The sequence below is a fragment of the Ovis aries genome, chromosome 1 (genome assembly GCF_016772045.2).
Source record: "Ovis aries strain OAR_USU_Benz2616 breed Rambouillet chromosome 1, ARS-UI_Ramb_v3.0, whole genome shotgun sequence".
In the NCBI taxonomy this organism is placed as follows: Eukaryota; Metazoa; Chordata; class Mammalia; order Artiodactyla; family Bovidae; genus Ovis; species Ovis aries.
In genome coordinates this window covers 255,102,495-255,124,365 of record NC_056054.1, presented here as the reverse complement: position 1 = coordinate 255,124,365, position 21,871 = coordinate 255,102,495, and the positions used below count along the sequence as shown (strand labels likewise).

General features: G+C 49.1%; 1 protein-coding gene across 1 annotated transcript in view; it reads left to right on the top strand.

Annotated features, from left to right (window-relative positions):
- Positions 1-21,871, top strand: part of EPHB1 (EPH receptor B1) — a 457,018-nt gene that overhangs the window by 71,029 nt on the left and 364,118 nt on the right. The gene's annotated exons all lie outside the window — the stretch shown is intronic.

Below are 21,871 nucleotides of genomic sequence, written 5' to 3'. Positions count from 1 at the left end.
GCAGCTGGAGAATGCCTCTGTCTCCCTTCTTTTTCCTTCCCTCTTTGTAGATATCAAGTGTGAATGGCATGGTTAGAGATTTAACTTTCAAAACTTAAAATTTTGAATGGAATTGCATGTGTCAAAAAAAGCATCACCCAAGAACTGTCAAATGGTCAATACCCAAATCAGATTGATTATATTCTTTGCAGCTGAAGATGGAGAAGCTCCATACAGTCAGCAAAAACAAGACCTGGAACTGACTGTAGCTCAGATCACCAACCCCTTACTGCAAAATTCAAGCTTAAATTGAAGAAAGTAGGGAAAACCACAGTGGAAATAGTAACAGACTTTATTCTCTTGGGCTCCAAAATCTCTGCAGATGGTGACTGCAGCCATGAAATTAAAAGACACTTGCTCCTTGGAAGAAAAGCTATGACAAACCTAGACAGTGTATTAAAAAGCAAAGATAGCACTTTGCCGACAAAGGTTGGTATAGTATAGTTTTTCCAGTAGTCATGTATGGATGTGAGAGTTGAACTATAAAGAAGGCTGAGTGCTAAATAATTGATGCTTTTGAATTGTGGTGCTGGAGAAGACTCTTGAGAGTCCCTTGGACTGTAAGGAGATCAAACAGTTAGTCCTAAAGGAAATCAACTCTGAATATGGGAAGGACTGATGCTGAAGCTGAAGCTCCAATCCTTTGGCCACCTGATATGAAGAGCCGACTCATTGGAAAAGACCCTGATGCTGGGAAGAATTGAAGGCAAAAGGAGAAGGGTGTAGCAGAAGATGAGATGGTTAGATAGCATCACAGACTCAGTGGACATGAATTTGAGCAAACTCTGGAAGATAGTGGAGGACAGAGGAGCCTGGTGTGGCACAGTCCATGGGGTCACAAAGAGTTGGACACGACTTCACTACTGAACAACAGCAACAAGGAATATTGATTGCTGTAGACTGGACCAAGTGGGACTTCTTACTTCTCAGGCCTGGGCTAGAGAGGGCCTAGGACTTAGGAGCACTGCCCACAGGCACAGACCATTTTTCCTCTTGCCCAGCACCTGATGCCAAGCTTGAAGGTTCAGCCTTGGTGAGGTTTCTCAGATCCTAGAGTCATGTGGTCAGGTGTCTTGAGGGGTTGGCCACTATTGGGATAGGGGTAGGGATAGCATTGAGGTGGAAGTGGAGTCTGGTCTATGTACTTCGCAGCTCATGCTGATTTAGTTCAAGTTTCTAGGACCAAGAAGGATCCCTGGGCAACTGGCAAGGTATTCAGTGAGGACCTCATAGGGCAACATTTACCTGGCCCTTTGCCACCACAATCTTAGCGCTACAGATATGGAAATTTGTTTTCATCAGCATGTGGATGTTCTCTGGATGAGTCCAGAGACTCATATGTGGACCCAGTCTGGTGTGTTCATTACCTTGGGAGCAGAACCACCAAGGGAAATGGATACAAAAGCCCTCTGACCAGTATACCTTCTCCTTCAGGCAGCTCCAGAAGGGCAGAAAACTAGCATCAAAAGGCTTTGGTAGGCAGGAATCCGAGTTACACAGGCCAGCCTAGGGTTAGGAGCACCAGCCCTGATGGATAACCTGGGGGCTGATCCTTCCCGTTGAGAATGTGTGACTAGAATGCAGACTCGGGTGGGGGCAGTGCTGGCAGAGCCATGGCTTAATCATCTCTTAGAAGTTTCTTTTTATTCTCTAGGTGCAACCAGGCTCCTTTGTGGGGCACATTCCTTCATTAGCGTTATATACCTGTATTCCAATTATAGTTGGTTCTGTCTGGACAGAGATCTTTGGAAAACACCACGTGTGTACATTTATCCAAGTCATATATGTATGTATGTATTTTGGCGGGAGAGGATCTTATGCTCCCTCTCATTTTCTGCCTACATTTAACCCAGCACTCCTCTGCTCAGATAACAGAGACAGCCTTGGATAGTGGTGGGTAGAGAGAATAGTGGGACCCCAGTGGGGCTTTCTGAAATTAACCAGGAAGTACCAGATAGACAGAATGAGCAAGAGCTGGCAGGGCTAGGTAGGAAGCTGCTGCAGGAACTCCAATGAGCAGCCGAGGGCATGGACTGGGAGGAGCAGGCAAGTGAGTGGTGTTATCTGTCTTGGGAAGGAGGAAATGATAGGGCTCAGAAACTGACTCAATATCAGAGGTAAGAAGACAGACATGATATGACTCTGCTTCAAGCCGGGTGGTGGGAAGTGTGATGGAGAGGAGTCTTGAGGGGGAAAGATGCTTAGTTAGTTTAAGATTGGACTTCAGGTTTGGCTTGGTGATGGTGATGGAGAGTCCCATCTTCCTTTGCCCTGATTCCCTGGTAGTTAATCTCAAGCTTGAGACCGAGTTCAAGATTTTGACTTAAACTTCGTAGAAGCCACAGGTGGTGACTAACTCACATGAAGGGATGAATGAAATCATTTAACAGGTAATACAGGAAATCGGTGGCCAAAGGGGACTGCTCCTTTGGGGAGCATTGTATTGTGTTGCTTCTTACTGGGTTCTGGGCTAAGAGTGATGGGGTGGGGGTAGGGGTTGAGTGGAGAGGAGGTTGGTCTCCCAGGGCCTCTGAGGGAAATACTATGGGAATCATGTATTGGAGGCCCCTTCCTGTGGGCTCTATCCCCAGTAATCCCTTCAGCCTGCAGTGGAAACAGAGTTGGGGGCCTTAGGGGAGAACTGGAACCACCAAAGGGTGTACCCTGAGGACATTAAGTAAAGACTGTCTCTAAATGTGAAATGCAGGGAGAGTTGAAGGAGGGATTCTGCTTTGGCCAGGGGAGAAGACTAGGGTTAGACGAGTCGTTGATTGATGAGTTAAGGTTTAATGAAAAGATACTAAATTGTACTTAAGTGCTTATCTTTCTTTGCCTCTTGTTCTTAAATTATGTATCAGATTTTTAAATGTGGACATGATTAATGTTATTAGGATCTCCGGTTTGGCTGTTTTAACAAAGACTTCTATTTTAACTTAAAAAGCATGACTTAGTGGAGACTCTGACCATTTTTCATCAGTTAATCACCCGCATGTGAAACTCAGCTGTTCGGACCCTCAGGCCCTGTGCAAAGGCAGCCATGCCCACTGAGTGGTGTCACCCTCATTATGGGCAGAGTATTTTGGTGAAAGGAAACTGCCTCCTGAGTGTGGCAGCTGTAATGTGTGACGAAGGTCACGAGGAATGCAGAGATTCTGTGTTGTGCCAGGAAGGGAAATGGATGTAGAGGACATGGGGAGAGCATAGTGCTGGCGCCCGGGGCAGGGGTGATTTTATCTCCAGACACACCAGCCAAAGTCCATGGAGACTTCGTCCTTGAAAGAGAAGGTAGGGTGCAGGACTTGGAAAGTGAAATGCCCAGGATAGGCCTGACTTGCACAGTTTAGTACACTAGACATTTATTGAGCACATACTGTATGTCAGGTTCTGGGGAATAAGATACGTCCCTGGCTTTAAGTTGTTTACCAGGTAGTAAGGAAAATGGACTGCTAAACAATGGGTGTGATGTACCTATGGCTTGTTCGATAACAGACGTTTGCGTTAGACCTCCTGATGGGAAAATAATGAATCTACAGACAGGTCGGCTCTCACGCTGTGCCCTCAGCCGTCATGTGCCACTGGGCGGCCACTTGGTACAACGGAGGCCATGGGCCTCCAGGGTTTAAGGAACCTGCACTGCAGGGATGATTAGGTGGGTTCAGGTCTTGCCTCTTACAAGTTGCATAGCCTTGAGGGAGTCATTTAACACCTGGGTTTCCTCTCATTGGTACTCACTTCACAGGGTTGCTGGAGGGACTAGTTGTGTTACATAGAGGTTTAATGATGGAGAAGGGGAAGGGGAGGTCTGGCAAGCAGAACCAGATGGGTGTTGTCAAAGAGAAAAAGCTAGACAGGTGACTGAGAGCCCGGCCCAACCCGGCTTAAGTGAATGATAAATTTACTGACTTTCTCAATGGACCAGGAAGGTCAGTCAGCACCATGGACCTGACTTCTCTCTCCCCTCTTTAGCCACTTCCGCTGGACTGATACTATTCTCACAGACTCTCGGAACAACCTCACCAAGATGGCTGCAGGCAGCTGCTGGGACCATAGCTTTCCAGGATGAATTCAGTGGGGAGTAATAGCAAGAGTTTTTGTTCCTGCATTTCTAGGAAGAGCCCTTGAATGGACCCGGGCTGATTAAGCCTGTCCTGACCTTGGACAAGCCACTGAGGTTGGCTGAGTGCACAGAGACCATTCCACTCTGACCATCTAAGACATATCGTCTGCAATGTCCACTGTCCAGCTTCCTGTAATGGAATAAGGTCTTCAAGAGCCTAAAGCATGTTGACTGCAAATTTTGTTTCTGATCATTTAGCTTTGTTTTACCCTGTCCAGAAAGTGAACTTTTTTTTTTTTTATTAGCTTGTTGTGTCTTAACCTAAAGCATTCAACTTAGTGCTATAGAGGCAACAGCTCTTCTTCACAGTTATACTTCATTGTGCTCATACTCAGTCACTCAGTTGTGTCCAACTGTTTGTGACCCCATGGACTATAGCCTGCCAGGTTCCTCTGTCCATGGAATTCTCCAGGCAAGAATACTGGAGTGGTTGCCATTCCATTCTCCAGGGGAACTTCCCAACCCAGGGATAGAACTTGCATCTCCTGCATGGGCAGGCAGATTCTTTTATGCTTCATAGGTCTATTAATATTTGATTAAATTAAATATTTATAATCACAAACACAACTGGCAAACAGGTATGGGGGACAACACAGTAGACGTTGGGCAAGCATTCCAATTATCTTGTAGGCACAAGTGCACGAGTCTCCTTCGGCTGACACAGTACTGTGGACATCAGGTCCGTGCATTTGACGGAGCAAATAGAAAGAGTAGGTAAGGTAGGCAGATCAGATGAGGTCATTAAAGAAAGTTTCCAATGCCCAGGTTTGCTCCTGGATCACTGGCATGTTGGGGCCAGTTGCAGAGGATGTTGAGAAAATAAGCTGGGCCATATGGAATGAGTGAGAGAGGAGGGCAGCTCTGGCCTGCCTAAGAAGAGCCAACAGTCCAGAGAGAGACACAGTGACTTTATTCACCTGCGGACCTGATGTCCAGAGTCTGTGGGCATCTGATCTGAGCAAGGAAGATACCCAGGGCAGAGTTGGCAGGGGTGGGGTTGGGGGTGTTCAGAGAGCATCCTGCCCACTTTGAGTGCATCCCTTCGGGGTGGTCCCAATTGGCAGAGCAAAGCAGGCTCGCAATCAGAAGTGGTCCCTTGGGCCACTTGAGGAGTATTCAGAAGGGGCTGCCTGCCCAGAAAGGCACTGACCCCTTGGCCCAGGGACCCAGGTAGTCACAAAAATGTTGAGTCGCACTGGATTCCAGATCTTGGCAGAGATTGGCAGCATTTAATGCTGTCCCAGACAGCCTGACATCAGCTGCATTGTGCCCCAGAAAACCCCAGCCATACACAGAGCCGGTCTCAGGAGCCTTATCAACAAGATGAGGACATGGATATGGGCCTCACAGATTGTTGTGAGGACTGAATGAGTTGAGAATCACTAAGTTCCCAGTACAGAGTAAATACTTAGTAAGTCTCAGCTTCCTCTTAGCTGTGTCTCCCCGTTTTCCACTGATTTTACAAAAGTTAACTTGCTGTATTTATTATGATACAAGAGGGGCTGAGTGGGGCCCCTGAAGCTCCCTCTTCTCCACCTCCCCCTTGCAGCTGTCTGCAGTCCATATACCAGGCAGGTCGCTGCCTCTCTTACAGCTCAGACCCACTGTTTCCCTGGGATGGGGGGCCTGTGACCCTTTACCATGGGTTCCACATGATGAGGAGGGCCTCAGTTTAATAATGTAGTAGAGATTAGAAAAAACATGGGCCAAAGGGAGGCCTTGGAAATACCTGGTTACTAAAGCCATTTCAAATAACGACCTTTTAAACCAGCTGCAACTCAGGGAATGAATGGAGCTGGGTAATGATTACAGCTCGGGGCCTAACAAGGGGCCCATCACTTATTTATAATGCTGCCGCTTTCTGGCTGTTACTGCGTGCATGCCCCTGGGTCCAGGCAGGTAGGTCCCTTTCATAATTTGAGCAACAAATGAGTCACTTTGGCCAATTCTCTGGGTGAGGGATTGGCTGGGCTGAGGGGTGAGGAATTCAGCAGGTGAGGTCCTCACACCCTGGTACTGGGGTGAGGGGCAGAGTGCAGAGCTCTGCAGTTCTGAGTCTTTTGTTCAAAGCAGATGCAGTTGCCAGTGAAAAATCAAGTATCAGTGGATGTGGGGTTTGGGGTCTGCCACCTAGCTGTATTCATTATTTATGATCATTATTATTATTGCCTTTATTGCATGCAGGGATCCCTAGGTGAGCTCAGACAAGCCTGGGACTTGAAATACCACCAAGATGCTGATGACCCCGAATTTACTTCCAGCCCAGTTTCTCTGCTCACTGCAAACACATGATTCTCTTCTGTTCCTGCCCTTTCTGCTGGGCTATTTCAGCCACAGTGAGTCCAAAATGGAACTGCCCCTCTGCCAGCCTTTACGCCCCAGTGAATGGTGCTCTGATCTGTCTGGTTGTCACAGTCCCAAAGCAGGGGTCCCCTTCAATCCCTTCTTTCCCTTGTGGCCCTCTTCCAGTCACCCACACACCCTGCTGGCTCTCCTTCCAAAGTGCCTCCTGAGTCCGTTTGTGTCTCTCCACCTGGTCCTAGCCCCCAGCATCTTTTGTCTCCAGGGTTCTGCCTCCCTGCCCTTCTGAGTCAGGTGATTCCCATCTCCATCTCAAACATCCTGCTGTCACGTGTAAAATAAGACCCCAACTCGGTGCCATGGCCTTTAGGTCCCCATGTGCTCTGACCCTTGCTTACCTCTGCAGCCCCGCTTCTTGCATGCATACTTGCTCAGTCACATCTGACTCTTTGCGACCCTCTGGACGGTAGCCACCAAGTTCCTGTCTCCATGGGGATTCTCCAGGCCAGGATGCTGGAATGGATTGCCATGCCCTCTTCCAGGGGATCTTCCTGACCCAGGGATTGAACCCAAATCTCTTATGTCTCCTGCATTGGCGGGCAGGCTCTTTACCACTAGCACCCCTGGGAAGCTGCAACCCTGCCACCTCTTACTCTGCAGTATTCTTCAGACTGCACTGACCTCTCTGGCCCTTTAACAGAGCAGGCTTGTTTCCATCTCGGGGTCTTTGTATTTGCTGTTCCCTCAGGGATACCTGGACTGGCTCTTTCTCATCGGCAGGTTCCAGAGAGGCCTTCCCAGCTCACCTTGGTTTAAATATTAATGATAGCCCCCTTATCATAGCATCCTGCTTCAGTGTATATGCAGCACTTGTAATTACCTGAAATTATCTCCCTCCTTTGTTTCCTGATGCATAGTCTGCATGAGCTGGAGTCTGTGTGCACTGGAGCAGGAACCATTAACGGGCAGGTTCTGCTCTGAACAGGGCCGACTACAGTGCCTGGGACATTGTAGGCGCTCAGTAAGTACTTACTGATTGAATCCATGAACAAATGTTTTTCTGATTTCCGTAATAACCTAGCAAAGTAGGTTTCCTTTGTTCAGTTTTTAAGGAAGATGCAGTTCAAAGAACTCATAGCTTGCCTAAGGTCATCCAAGCTTGTAAGTGGCAGAGATGAAGTTCAAATCCAGTTTTGTCTGTTCCAACAGTATTCTCTAAAACCTTGCTACCTTGCCAAGACAAATCTGCTTGGGTGCTGCCCCCAAAAGAGAAAGTTTGAGATATCTCCTGGGAAGGTGTTCCTTAGTGGACTCACGGTCACTCCTGGGGTCTTTGCAATACCATCTTCATCATCCTAGAAGCTGCAGGTAGGGAGCAAGTTTGAGTGTGTGTGTATGTGGGGAGGGGGCGTGGAATGCGTAGTGGCTGCTCTAAGTCTCTGGGTTATAACCACAGGGACCAAAATGGTGTGGCCTGTGATGGCTGGTGATCAGCCTGCTAAGGGGACTTAATATAGTTCATGGTATCGAGCTATTAATGCAACCTAGGGTAGTGTCAGCAGGAAGTCCAGACCAGAGTGAAGCCACGTGGGTGGGGCTGTGTGACAGCAAGCCCCAGATGCTGTGTCACCGGCGGTGACACAGGGGCTGCCGGATTGCCCTGAGTCGCCTCTGATGCCTGCGTCTGCTCTCATGCCCATGTGGCAGGGACCCCGTCTGCTATAAAACCTTTGACTTTCTGGTTCTCTCCCTCTGCTCTGTTTGCCCTTGGGGACATTCTGTTTGTTCTGGGCCTCACCTGGTCCCTTAGAATAAAGAAAACTTACAACAAATAGACAAAGGATGGCTAGATTCGGGGTAACAACTCTGTCTCTCTAGGAGGGAACTGATGACTCCCCCACTGAGGGGTCTCTAGGACCCCTCACAGAGGAGCCTTGATGTGGTTTGCCTGGGCCTTTATAAGCACATCGGAAAAGAATTCCCACTCGAAGGAAAGGCCCTGTGCTCATAGTTCTCCCTCCCATCGCCTCTTCTATTCCTTATAAATTTGGATCATATGTAATTAATCAGGGGCTTCCCAGGCATCTCAGTTGTAAAAGAAAAAATCTACCTGCCAACGCAGCACCCATGGGTTCGATCCCTGGCTCGGGAAGATCCCCTGCAGGAAGAAAGGACAACCCGCTCTGTTCTTCTTGCCTGGGAAATCCCATGGACGGAGGAGCCTGGTGGGCTACAGTACATGGGGTCACCGAAGAGTTGGACACAACTTAGCAACTAGACAGCAACAAACAACAACAGCAGTTAATCAGATTGTAAAAGAGTCCAGGAACATTAAGCCGAATTTGCCATTTTCATGCAAAGCTGAGAGACATGGCTATTTCACACGTAGTGATTAGACATTTTTATGACCAACCTATCACATTACACACCACAGATTTCCAATAAATAAAGGGGAGCTAGAATGGGGCCTGCCAGTTGTATTACAATCCAGCGAACAATATCATGGGCAGAGTGGTTTTTTCTTGACAGCTAATTTACTCAATTACATGAGTGATCATGTAATTTCCTGCTTAAGCTCCTTCAGTGACTTCCCATAAATTAGGATGATTGTGGATGCCACACAGCTCCCCTCCATCCTGGCATCAGAGCACCATATGAGACCATTCCACGGGCCTCTGCCACCAGACTAGGGTCCCTTGAGACAGGGACCATGCTATTTTCTATGTCCCTTGACCAGCACAGAACCTGGCATCCAGAGAGAGTGCTGCAGGGGCTAACTAAGGGGATGGATGACCAAATGATCAGCCTGAGATCCTGGGGACCTTGGCTGTTGGGGATGGATGCGGGAAGGCCTTCCGGATGTGACGTGGCTCGTGTTTCAGCTGTAATTCGCAGTGCCATTTCTGGATATTTGACACATCACTTGAAATTTTCTGTCTCAGCCTACCCTGAACCAAATTAGAATCCTGCTGACTTAACTTGGAGAAGGCAGTGGCAACCCACTCCAGTACTCTTGCCTGGAAAATCTCATGGGTGGAGGAGCCTGGTAGGCTGCAGTCCATGGGGTCGCTAAGAGTCGGACACGACTGAGCGACTTCCCCTTCACTTTTCACTTTCATGCCTTGGAGAAGGAAATGGCAACCCACTCCAGTGTTCTTGCCTGGAGAATCCCGGGGACGGGGGAGTCTGGTGGGCTGCCGTCTATGGGGTTGCACAGAGTCGGACACGACTGAAGCGACTTAGCAGCAGCAGCAGCAACTTAACTACCCATGCTGTGACAAAGATGGGGAGAACACAAGCCAATTCATGCCCTCATGGAGAGAGCAGAGAGAGAGAGGCCCAGGAGAGGGAGAGAGATGAGAGCAGGCCCCAGAGCGATGGCGGGCCAGTCAGGGGTTTCTCCTCTCTCCTGGTTCCCTCGTGCTCTGTGTGACCTGGACATCCTGCTGCTCTGAGCGTGAGAAAGGATTTCGCCTTTACTCAGGCCACCCTTATCCCACATCAGAGAACATTTTTCTGGGGTGTATTTGCCACATCTGAGCCACCCAGATGGCTTTGAGGTTCATAATGAATTTATCTGTATTCTAGTAGTCAGCCACAGTAATTATTTTCCCTCTAGTCTGCATGTCAGCCACAGGAGTGTATATGCTTATCGAGAAATGGCAGTGGGGGCTGCGGCTGTCAGTTCACAAGATTCTGTTCAGAGCCGCCTATCCTGAAACCAGGAGGTGGTTCTGCCCTACCCCACTTTCTGCTCCTCTGGAGAAACCGGGCTGGCACTGATGGCCATTAAATGACGACCCCTTCATGCATCTGGGCCAGCGGGTGGTGGCAGACTGTGTCCCTCGAATCCCCGAGGAGGGACGGTTGAGGTGAGTTGATGGGCAATGGAAGAGCCTCCAGTGTGGACTGAAGAACAGAAATAAACAAGAACAAGGAGGCGATCTCGCTCAACCTCAGGCTCCAGTTTCAGCAGAGTGGGCTTTACTGGGAAGTCTATGGACAGGGGTCTGTCACTCAGCTGAGCGGTTTCCAGGAGAGGCTGAGCGAGGAGGCTGAGGAGCCCTCCTCTCTAGAGAAACTTTGATAGCAGCAGAAATCCGGCAGCTTCCGCGGGCTGTTTCTGGGTGGAAACTTGAACTCAGCAGGCTTTGGCAGACAATGCTGGCAGACGGGCATGCAGCCTGTGGGCTCAGGCTGATGGCCTCAGCCCTGCCCTCGCCTCCAACAGGAAGGAGCAGGCACAGCTCGGTCTTCACATGCTCCTTAATGCAGTCCAGGGATTTCTGTGTGAAATCTTCACTCTTTAAACATTAACAACAGATCTTAAAAACATTATGCACCGTTCCCTGCCCTCACCTTCCCAGAAAGTCTGTGGGCAGCTTAGAATTATGGGGGTTGACCTCTGACGGCAGCAGGCTGGCCAGGATGGCCTGGCAGGGTCTTTGGGTTGAATATGTGGTGGGCGTGTGGTGACTGTCCATTCCCCATCTGAAAAGCACAGGCAGAAATGACTCCTAATGAGGAGACACATTCCTCTTCTTTCTTTCTCACTGGAGAGTTTTCAGGAGCCCCCCCAGTGTAGGAGCTGCATTCATTATAGGGTTTACCTGTCCATTTACCTGTACCTGTGTTAATTATGGAGGAGGGCATGGCAAGTCACTCCAGTATTCTTGCCTAGGGAATCTCATGGACAGAGGAGCCTGGCAGGCTATAGTCCAGGGGTTCACAAAGAGTCAGACACTACTGAAATGACTTAGCACAAACATACATGCACGTGTTCTTTATAGAATTTGTGGAGCGTGGGCCCCCAGTCTGCCACCACTGGAGCCCCTTCCCTGCTCTGTGGCATCTGAGCCTGCATCACTGCACCTTCCTGAGAACTTGGGGTGGGCCCCTGTCTGAGGGAATCAGTCCACCTCTCTCCCCGTCCTGTCTGACCTGGGAGGCCAGTGGGCCAGGCTTTTGCATCCCTTCTCGGGTCTGCCCCAGAGCTTGGCTGGTGACCTTAGGAACTCATCTTCCAAGGGATCGTCCTGCCGCAGGGCTCGTGGCACCTGGACAGTCTTTGGGGTGGGGACCCTGCACAGTGACACCAGGTGAGGGAGGGGGCAGCCCAGTTCATCCTCCAGCAGGTGGCTCTCCCGGCTCCTGGGGAGATGCCGGGCCTTGTCCTGATCCTTTTCCATTTGAATCAGCCAGGAACAGCTGACCTGCCCGCCTGGTCCCTCACTAGGGCTTGTGTTGGCAGGCAGAGGGGAGCAGAAGGCCAGCTGGGAGGGGGATTGTGGGCAGATGGAGGTGCTGCTGGCACTGGGGAGGGTGTGCATGTGGGCAGTGTGGAGAGGTCTTGGCCTGGGTCTCGCGTGCAGAGCTCCAGGGAATAGGGGGACCAGTGGCCTGTGTGGTACCCTGGGAGGCCTGGGCACATGGCCTGGCAGGCCTGTTCTCCCCTGAGCTCCTGTGCGGATGCTGCCACGGTCACGGGAGGCTCCTCGGCACCTCTGAGCTCTCATTTCCACATCTTATTAGGTGTGGGTAATAACCACCTCTCAACATGGTGATGAGCTCATGTTGCTGAGAGGGCTTGAAACACCATGGATCGCTACACCTAAGTGAGAAGATTATTATGTTTACTTATTTTTATTCCACTTCTCAAGTACTTATTTTTCGTTCAGGTCTTTAATGCAATTTTTTATAAAAGACTTCCAAATGGAACAGGTCAGGCAAGTGACCACAGGGCTTCTTTTGAGTCTTTGTCATCTCCTGCTGCAGAGACCATTGCCTCCGCCCTCTAGCCTCCCAGCACCAGGCTTGGCCGCTTCTGTGCCGTCGTCCTCCACACAGTCCCTGGAGGGAACGTTGGGAAATGGCTCCTGTGGTCTCGTCTTTCTGCTCCAAACCTTTCAGGTCATAACTCACATAAGGTATGTAGGCTGAGTTCTGTACAAGGCAAGGAGCTAGGTGGGAGAAGGATGGCGCACAGTCCTGTCCCCGGGCTCACAGTCTGGGGCTGCTCTGCCACTGAGGGAAAGGATCCTGGCTCCCAAGTCTTCTGGTGCGGACGCCTGCTCACTTCTCCTGCCCATCCTCCTCACCCCCCTGCCTCCCCAAGCTCCAGGTGAAACTCCCAGCAGATGCGGTTCTCAGACACACCCAGGCTGGTGCTGGGTTCCCTGCCCTTTCTTCTTCCTCCCTTCCTCTTCATTTGCCAGTTTCCTGCCCAGCCTTCACGACTCAGCCTTTGGAAGCTTGCAAGAGATAGAAATGCCACTCAAAATAGCTTCAAGGAAAGGGAAGTGTATTGATTCACAGAACTGAAGAGCTTTGTGCAGGTGCTCAGACAGCACCAGGACCTGATCTCTCCCATCTTGCGGCTCTCTTGTCTTCCCTGGAAGCTTCATTCTTAGGCCCCCAAGTGGTGGCAAAGATAGCCGGTCACCAGTTCGGGCTTTATGCAGACAGCGATGCATCTCCATCGTGGTGGCACACAAGGCCTTAGGCAGGGGCTTTGTCAGCTGCTTTGACTCATGTGACTGACCCTCCGTTGTGGCTGGGGGTGATGGGCTAGGATGGGGCGGATGGTCGGGGCAGGATGGGGAGTCTCTGACTCTCCTGGACCGAGAGTGGGAGGGACTGGTTTATTGGAGCAGAATTGGGTGCTCTTACAAAAGAAAAGTGTGTAAATGCTGGGTGGCAGGCACAGAAGGTTCCAGCACACTCCCTGACTGTTCCTGCCACCTCAGGGGTTGTGTGCTGCCCAAGTGCCTTGCTACTCTCTATACAAGGGGAGGAATTTTTGCTCATGCACCTGTCTCTCCCACTGTACTGTGAGCTGCCTGAGGACAGGTGGGTGTTGCCTTCAACACTAGCTCCTCGCTGCCTGACCCCAGGCCTGCACCCCATGGGGGCTCGGTACCTGTGAACCCATTGCACTCCAGCCTCAGCTCATGCACAAGCAGAGCCCCACCAAGAAGTCTGGAGTCAGATGGCAGAACTGGGGTCATGGTTCTGGGTGATGCTAATGGTAGTGGATGTGGACCCTTGCTGAGTACAGCAGTCCTGCGGGTCTTGTGGTCTGATAAGATCCATCACTGGGGCCGCTCCATCGTGGGCTGAGATGTCCTGTCACAGACAGGATACCTGGAGAACCTTAGATTCCGATGGAGATGCTGCCCCGCAAGGATGGGGATGGGTGGTACATTGTCACAGGAGCTGGTCCTTTCCATATTGGGGAGGAATCCATGCAGCTGCCAGCACCTCAGCCCCCAGGAGCATGGCTGGCCCTGGAACTCTGTCCCTTCCTTGTTGAACACCTCTCCTTGTCCTCCGCTGTCTCTTAGGCTCCCACGTAGCCACTTCGATGGTTCCCTGAGCACACCCAGGACACTATCTTCCCCGAGGCACCAACTGCAGAAACCAGGTCTCCATCAGTCAGGATAGACCATAAAGAAATCGTAATTGATGACAAAAAAAATTCCAAGTTTGTGAATAATCTACTTGCTTCTTTAACAAATTGTTGGGATTCAAGATGATTCCCTATAACAACTTGCCCCTCACTCACATGTGTGGGAGAGGAGGTGTGGCTCTATTGTAGGGGGGCCTGCAGCCTCCCCTTCACCTGGGGACCCTGGGGAGGCTGTGCCCAGCCTGACAGTGTCACCCAACCAGGCAGGGGTTCAGGCAGGACCCACCGCTCTAGGCCTTTCTCCCTCCCTTCAGCAGTAGGAGTGCCCCCTCACCCATGCCTCAGCTCTCAGTGCTGCCAGGGTGCAATTGAATCAGGGGGTGGGGTGGCAGCCGGGGGAAGGCCAGCCCCCCCGCCACAGAGCCCAGCATCTTCTCCATGTCTGTCGTTCACATACCAACCACCATGATGAATTTTTGCCAGGAGTTTGCCCTTGTGTGGATGTGAGCACAGGTCCTCCCAGCACAGGTGAGGGCCGCACTGGGTGTGTCAGCTGCTCACACCCCAGCTGAGGGTGGCCTTGGGCAGGCTGGGGCTTCCCGGAGGAGAACCTTCTGTCTCCATTGATCTTTCTGAGGGATATTTGTATATCATGAGTTAAGAACAATTTTCAGTCTGCTCTTCAAGCAGTCTCTTAAGACAATGGCCCAGGTGAAATTAGCCGTTCTGAATAATTGATTTTCCTTCTTCCAAATTTAAATTTGCTCTTCTCTTAGTGGAGAATCAGCCAGATAGTGGGGTAGGCATAGTTGGTAGCTGGTAGTAAAGTTATTAAAGAACAAAGAGAGGCTAGAAACCTTAGGAATTAAAAACCACTGTGTCAGTGGAGGTAACTAACCCCCGGAGTTGGCATTGTCATCCCTGGCCATCAGGGGGCGATCTGCTTGCCATGCACCAGGTGAGTCCACTGGAGGCTGGGGGCTAGGGGCTAGGGGCTGGGGGATGAGTGCTGGAGACAGGGCTCTCTCCCTACTGTGACTTTCTCTGGTTTCCAAAGAGCTGGTGGAAAGGGAGGATCTTATCCCCTTGTGACAGCTGTGATTATGGTCATGATCGGGTTTCCTAGCCAGGAGTCCGGATGCAGAGGGCCACAGAGCGCAGCATCTCCTCCATTTCTGTCGTTCACATACCAACCACTGTGATGAATTTTTGCCAGGAGTTTACTGTTGTCAGTTCACCATTGTATCATTGTTGATTCACCTTTTAAAAGCCTAAGTGCACTCATTTGTAAAAGAAAGTTTAAATCAATCTAGTACATGGAAAATATGCAGTCAGTGGAAGGCAACTGTTAAAATGAATTGAATGAAAAAAAATATTAAGCTTTAGCTAAAATCTAAAGCTGGTTTTCTTGTTTTCGAGTATCAAGGTTTAAAGAGGTGTTATTGAAATGCCAGACTCAAACCAAGACTTTCTTCTTTAAGGTAATCAAAAGGATGGAAAGGAAGTTAGGAAGGGCTGCATTTCTTCCTAAGGCATTCAGTATGATTTAGTGTGGTGTCTGGTGCTACCCTAAAATTTCTTCTAATGTCACAGTGGTGCCTGCCACTCCCCCTCACCTAGAAAACCCTGCTCCTTTCAATCCTCTCTCCCATTTTCCAGAAAACTTAACTGAGGCTCATAAATAGAGTAATATATCCAAGGTACCCAGAGCTGGCCAGAAAGCAGAGCCCACGTTTTAAGACTTTCTGGGAAACTGGTATCTTTGGATCACGTTTCAGCCTGGAAAACCAACATCTGATCCCAGTGCGAAGCATTTACCAAACAATGATTCCATCAAGAAATATAAAGGATGGAGATTCAGTATGGGGAGATTGGGTCCATTTCCTGAGCCTTAGGGGAAGGGAGCCTAGTTTGGACAAAATTGTGGAAGAGAAAAGACAGGTCTGCAGAACTGTTGTATAATGATTTATATCCAAATCTAGACTGATGCCATAGTAACAGGCAAAATCCAATCCGAAATGGGTATTGGTGGGATCCATTTGGGGCTTCCCGGGATGGCACTAGTGGTAAAAACCCGCTTGCCAATGCAGGGGACATGAGACCTGGGCTTGATCCCTGGGTTGGGAAGATCCCCTGGAGGAGGGCATGGCAACTCACTCTAGTATTCTTGCCTAGAGAATCCCATGGACAGAGGAGCCTGGCGGGCTACAGTCCATAGGGTCACAAAGAGTCAGACACGACTGAAGTGACTTATCACACACACACAGAGGATCCAGTTGGTAGGGAAGTGATATAAATGAGGATGGAAAAAGTCCACATACCCCAAAGGACATCTCTGAGCATCCTGGGATCCTGTCCCTTTATATCCACCCCGAACACTGGGCCTTCCCAAACACCGTGCTCCCCGCTTTGTTCTCAGCTTTTTGCAACTGTGCGTTTTGCTCCAGGGCTGGAAGAGGCCTTGTGGGAGGAAACATTTTGCTTTGGTCTGAACTGGCCCCTTTGCAGCTGGCCAGACAGTACAGAGATGACGAGGACGTTGCTGCCCTGCAGCCGCTGAAGGACTGACTGGGGAAAGTTGGGGGGCAGGGAGGGGAGTGTGTGGACAGACCTGGCTGCTTTGCTTCAGCCTTCTGTGGTAGCGTGTTTCTTCAGGACACCTCAGTGACATTTTAGCATCATGAACAGTCTCTTAGGCCTACAGAGGGGCTTTGGTGAGAAGGCCAGCAAGGGCTGGTTTGTCTGCTCAGCAGCGGCACTGGCCAGGTGCAGCCCATGGGCAGTAAAGGCTGGTTCTGCTTTCTTCTTTGTTCATTCCTCTCGCCACTGGCCGGAAAGGTTCCCGGTAGGGCTGCTCAGGGCAGGGCAGCATGCTGTCCACCCGACCAGAGGTTCTTCCTGGAGGCTACAGTTGCTCTTCACATAGCCAAGTCTCCATCACTTCAGAGGACACGGCATTGAGGGCCCATCACCAGGGCCCAAAAGGCCAGACAGCAAGGTTCACATCGCTGCTCAGCCAAGATTCATCTTCCTGGGCCCTCAGAGCACCAGCCGGCGCTCGCAGGCCGAGACTGCAGCGATGAGCATCCGGGCTGCAGGATTGAGTGGTGAGGCTCACAGTGCTGTGGAGAATCCCTGCGGTGTCCTCATAGGAAGGTTAGGCAGGTTGGAATTGGGCTTCTGGGTCCTGCTTTCAAGAAGGAAGAGATGTTATTGCTTTATCTGTGAGAGGAAGGGGTGGTGTGAGAATTCCATAGCCAAGGGTTCAGGACTTGGGGTGCAGTTAAGGGGTGTAGAGTTGTTCATCACTGGAACAGCACCATTTCTGCACTCACCTTGGCAGATCAAGGGTTGCAGAGGGACCCTGGTCAAAACAGTTTGAGAGTAGCCAAGCCTTTGCTGGCTGTGGGAGAGTCTTTTGTTAACAATCACCCAGAGCCCTTGTGCCAACATCCCTAATGCAGAAAATAGCATCTCCCAGGGAGGCAGAGGTCCCACAGGTTCATGGGAAGAGGCAGTGGGCATGTGTTTCACAGGTACATGGGCATATTGGATGTGTAGCGTGTACATGGTAGAATGTTGTATATAGTTTGCATGTGGTGGGAGGGGCATGTAGAGAGAGGTGTGCAGGCAGATAGGGGCGATGAATTGTCAGAAAAGAGAGCCTACCAAGAAGCAAATTACAGACCCTAGTCTGTAAATAGGCTGACTTGAGATAAGATGTCTTGGTGGATGATGATGGGAGGTACCTCATTCCAGAGCAGCTTCACCTGGGCCCCACCTGCCTCAGACTAATGGGGCCACTGGAGAGACCTACTGGCAGAGACTGAGCGCCCATCATCTATAGAGCCAGGTCAGAAGGGATCTGTCAGCAAAAACCAGGAGAGACATACAGGCCAGGAGACCTGGCAAAGGATAGTGATGAGTTCTTGCCCATCAGCAGAGCTACCTTAACAGATGTCCACACCAGAATAGTAAATAAATAAATAATTGAAATTGGCCCTTCAATACAGGCATAGATCTTATTTTTAATCCCTAGAATTGTGACTTTTTAAAAAGAGCTTGACTTGACTTGGCAGACAGCAGCAGAGAATGTGGGAGTGACTGCCTTAACACCCGGCCGTAGCCTGGTGTGACTTCCCATCAGAAATGACTGAGCAAATGAAAAGGAGGGTTCACGGAGAGTTAATAAAGCTTTATTGCAAAAACAAAACAAAGAATTCATGGAATGAAATGATAATGGGGAGCTGTCCAACAATATTCTTTGGGATGCGTCCAAGACTGTAATCAGAGGCAAGCTAATTCAGTACTAATTTCAGGGAAAAAGATGGAGGAAAATGGATAATTAGAAAAGAAAATGGAAACACTAGAGGAATCGTATAAACATAAATTAGGTCCCAAAATGCGAACACAATTAATCCCAGCCAGGGGAGAATCAAACCTCATCCTATCAAGAAGAACTGAATATTTCATAAAGTATACAAAAGAGGGATGAACCAAGAGGCATACAACCAGCCATAACTGAAAAACACACTTGTCAGAAATTAGCAACCGAAATGCAAGAGAGAAATAACATCGTCATTAACCAGTGGGGATGAAAAATGGACTCAGAAAATACAACAAATGCTCATATTCCTCAAAGCCCAATCTCTTTCTATTGAAATTAGAGCTATAACTTTCAAAAATCTTTTTATTTTTCCTCTCTCAGGAGCAGAATGATTCATTGTATATAAAAAAGAGAACAGAGGAAATAATTAAAGCTATAAAAAAAATTCCTAATTACGAAGCATCAGAGTCCAGATGGCTATAACAGAGACTCACCATGAAGAATCAGCTTGTGTGTGTGTGTGTGTGTATGTGTGTGTGTGTGTGTGTGTGTGTGTGTGTGTGTGTGTGTGAGGGGGTATCTCGAACATGATGGAGTTGGAGACCTGGAGAATAGTGTAAGAAGTCTTCTTTCCTCCTGCATTAGGACTTCTTGGGACTGGAAGGAAATATTCCACCCTGTTGGCACTCCACTCAGGAGGAGGGGAAGCAAGCCGCAGTCTGTTCTGAAGAATAGGCTCTGGAATCCTGTCCTAAGAAGAACCACTGAAGCAATGAGGGCAGGCTGGCAAGGGAAAAATCTCAAAGGCAGATGTGAGAGGCACTGCAAGGAAAAGGGCCTCTAATACATAGTGGACATTGAGTCTCTGATTTGGGCCCGGGCTGTCTTAGAAAGAAATGTCCGGCCTTGGGGGACAGTGAGCCCTCCATCCCATGCAGAGGTTGTACAACCTCCTCCCAAAAATGTTGAGGGGGATTTGAGTTCTGAGTTTGAAATGGCCTTTTTAATCCTTGTGCTGTAAAATTCTGAGACTGCAAGTGGGACCAACTTTAAACTCTCCTAGAAAGTATAAGTGATAGATTTTAGATTTGGAGAGGAAGACAGGGTTCCTTGGCTAGCTTTTAATGAACACTGAGTTGTTGTTGTTCAGTCACTGAGTTGTGTCCGACTCTTTGCAACCCTGTCAACTGGAGCATGCCAGGCTTCCCTGTTCTTCACTACCTCCAGGAGTCTGCTCAAACTCGTGTGCATTGATGCTATCCAACCATCTCGTCCTCTGTTTGGCATTAGCCATGAATAAATAGAGTGTTGCTTCCCTTACGGAGAGAAATGGGTGTGTGTGGGGAGGCAGACAAGGAGATCACTGCTTGTTCTGAGACTGGACCTTCCTGAGTAATGCTCTGATTACCATGCAGCCTCCATAGCCGCTCCGAGCAGGGCTGAGGTGCTCAGAGGGCAGATGTTGCCCTGCCTTGGAGGATGAGGGCAGTGGTCAGGGAGAGTGAGGTCTCTATGGACCTTCCCTGTGCTGGGCACTGTGCTGAATGCATTTTATGCATCATCTCGTGGCAACTGTATGAATCACAAACTGCTTCCCCTGGTTTAAGAGGTAGAGCAATGTAGTTGCCGTGAATTTAAGGGTCACACTGCTGGTAGGTGGGTGAAGGATGGGATTTGAGCCCAGGTCCGTCCATCCATTGTAGAGCTAGGAGCACTGCCCTGTGCTGTCTTTCATTCTGATCTCTATGTGTCAGGCCCTATGACTGTGGTCGGACTTATGGGACATAATGTCTGAATGTCTGAACAGTGTTCCATTGGCTGAACCCCATGTGCTAGAGGCTGTGGTCCCCCACAGCATATTGGGGAACAGTGGTGGTGTGGGGAAGCTGGGATGTAAAAGTTCCTTGTTGGGCAGGGCACAGATGGAAGAATTCTGAATCCATGAGCAATAACAATTCTATCACTTTCTGAAGGTTTATAGAAGCCTTTTGTATGCATATGCTTATTATAAATAAATGAGTGTAAGCTTTCTTTTAACTCTAAAATACATGCTGGAAGCCAAAGCTGCTCAGATGCTGTTCCTGGGGATTCAGAAGTTTTGATCAGGAGGTGGTCTGTTCTTGCCAGAGTGTATGGTGGGTTCTAATTAGCTGGGGTTCAAAGACTGAGTGAGCACTGGCCACTGTTCTGTTAGTTAAATAAAATATCAAAAATCAGCATAAACAAGCAATAGGATGCAAGTTAACACTTTTTTCTTTCAAAAGACCTGAATTACCCAGACCATATTTCCTTTGGCTAATTTGAATCTTTGCATTTCAAGAAGCCAAGGTACTGGGGCACTGGAATAGTATAAGTGAGAAAGCCTCTCAGTTTTCTCCACTGTGTGGGTTGAGCTGTGCAGTACTCACACCTGACACGTGTGGGCGCAAGGGAGGCACTTGTGGGCCAATGAACAGAAATTGAGCAATCCAGCTATTTAGGCCTGATCTTTGGAACTGTAGTCAATCAGTCAGCATGCATTTATTGAACACATACGAATAAAGGCATGCTGGAATTGACATCAGCCCTTTGAGGAAACACAAGGAGTGGATGCAATGATTCTCAGGCTGCAGGTCTGAAAGGATGGCTTTGTTTGGAGTTCCCTAAGGCAATGGCACCCCACTCCAGTCCTTTTGCGTGAAAAATCCCATGGTAGGCTGCAGTCCATGGGGTCGCTCGGAGTCGGACACAACTGAGCGACTTCACTTTCATGCATTGGAGAAGGCAATGGCAACCCACTCCAGTGTTCTTGCCTGGAGAATCCCAGGGACAGGGGAGTCTGGTAGGCTGCCATCTTTGGGGTTGCACAGAGTCGGACACGACTGAAGTGACTTAGCTTTAGCAAGCAATTGAAGAAAAAGTTTGGATTCTAATGGTGCAGAGTCATCCCAGCTTTGTGAGGAGGTAGAGGAATGCATGAACATGATAAGGAGAGACAAATGAGATGTTAAAAAAAAAACAAAAAGGTCCAGGTTAAACATCTAGTGATGAACATCTGAGATGAGAAATACACTGGATAGAGTTGAAGGATGATGAGGTACTGCAGGAAAGATGAGTGAACTTGAAGACCTAATCCAAGATGAGGGATAAATGATTGAAGAATAATGAACAGAGCGTCAGTGAACTGGTATTTAAAACAAGTAGTCCCTGACTTCTCTGGTGGTATATTAGATAAGGATCTGCCTGCCAATGCAGGAGACATGGGTTTGATCCCTGGTCCAGGAAGATTCCACATGCTGTGGAGCAACTAAGCCCATCACCAAAACGACTGAAGCCCATGTTCCTAGAGCCTGTGCTCTAGCAAAAGAAACCACCACAATGAGAAGCCTTTATGCCACAACAGAGAGTAACTCCCTCTAACTACAACTAGGGAAAGCCTGAGCAGCAACTGAGAAGACCCAGTGCAGCCAAAAAAAAGTAGTACAGTGTAAAATATGTTAGAAAATGCAAACAGCAGAGAAAGTACAGAATGAAAGTGATAGGTTCTTTCCCCAATCTATACCCCCAAGTCTTTCCCTATTGATTATCACTGATAACAGTTTCTTGTGATTCCTTCAGAAAAGTAAATATGCCATTAATCATCTATTTGTATTTATAATCTGATAAGCAGTCCCAGATTTGAAGACAGTTAACTTTATGA